This window comes from Ceratina calcarata, unplaced genomic scaffold (assembly GCF_001652005.2).
Source record: "Ceratina calcarata isolate Rehan_Ccalc_2016 unplaced genomic scaffold, ASM165200v1 scaffold135, whole genome shotgun sequence".
NCBI classification, from domain to species: domain Eukaryota; kingdom Metazoa; phylum Arthropoda; class Insecta; order Hymenoptera; family Apidae; genus Ceratina; species Ceratina calcarata.
In genome coordinates, this window is record NW_017134582.1 from 421149 (window position 1) to 421780 (window position 632).

A 632-nucleotide genomic window follows, 5' to 3' on the forward strand; every position below is an offset into this window, starting at 1 on the left:
GACTTTATTAACAATTTTCAAAACGAACGTGACAAGTTGCTGAATTACGGGTCTTCCCTTTAAATTGCGCGTAATATTCCTGCAGCTGGTACGATCAAAGACGTGTGCGAGGTGTAGCGGTGCATTCGAAAGGCTCCGCGTTGCTTGCCCTTTCGGAACACTCGACAGCCCCCGAAAGTTGCCGCTATGGAAAAGAAGCGGCGAGCTCTGGAACAGCGTCGCGAGATTACGAAACTTTGCTCTTTCATTCATGGGTTTGAAGGTAGCGCGTTCGGTGCTTTTAGCCTCGAATATTGCTCGCGAGCCGTTGCGCCGTGTAAATGCATGGCGCAAATGTAAGTCCCAGGAGGCGATAAGAATCGCTGCACTGTGCAATGTAACGTAACATGGAAACGCGTCACGATATATATTCTCGTTGCATACTCCTTCTACAAATAACGAACGCGTGCGCCGAACAACTCTTGAAAGTGGCAGACAGATGAAAGGAGACGGAGAAGAGAAATCATAAAATTACACATTATCGCGCTGTTCTCGAGCGAACGATGAAATACTTCCGGTGAAATACTACGTCGCGGTGCCTGTTTGTCGTACGACTGTACAATAGTGCATCGCTTGCGGTAACTTTTACAACT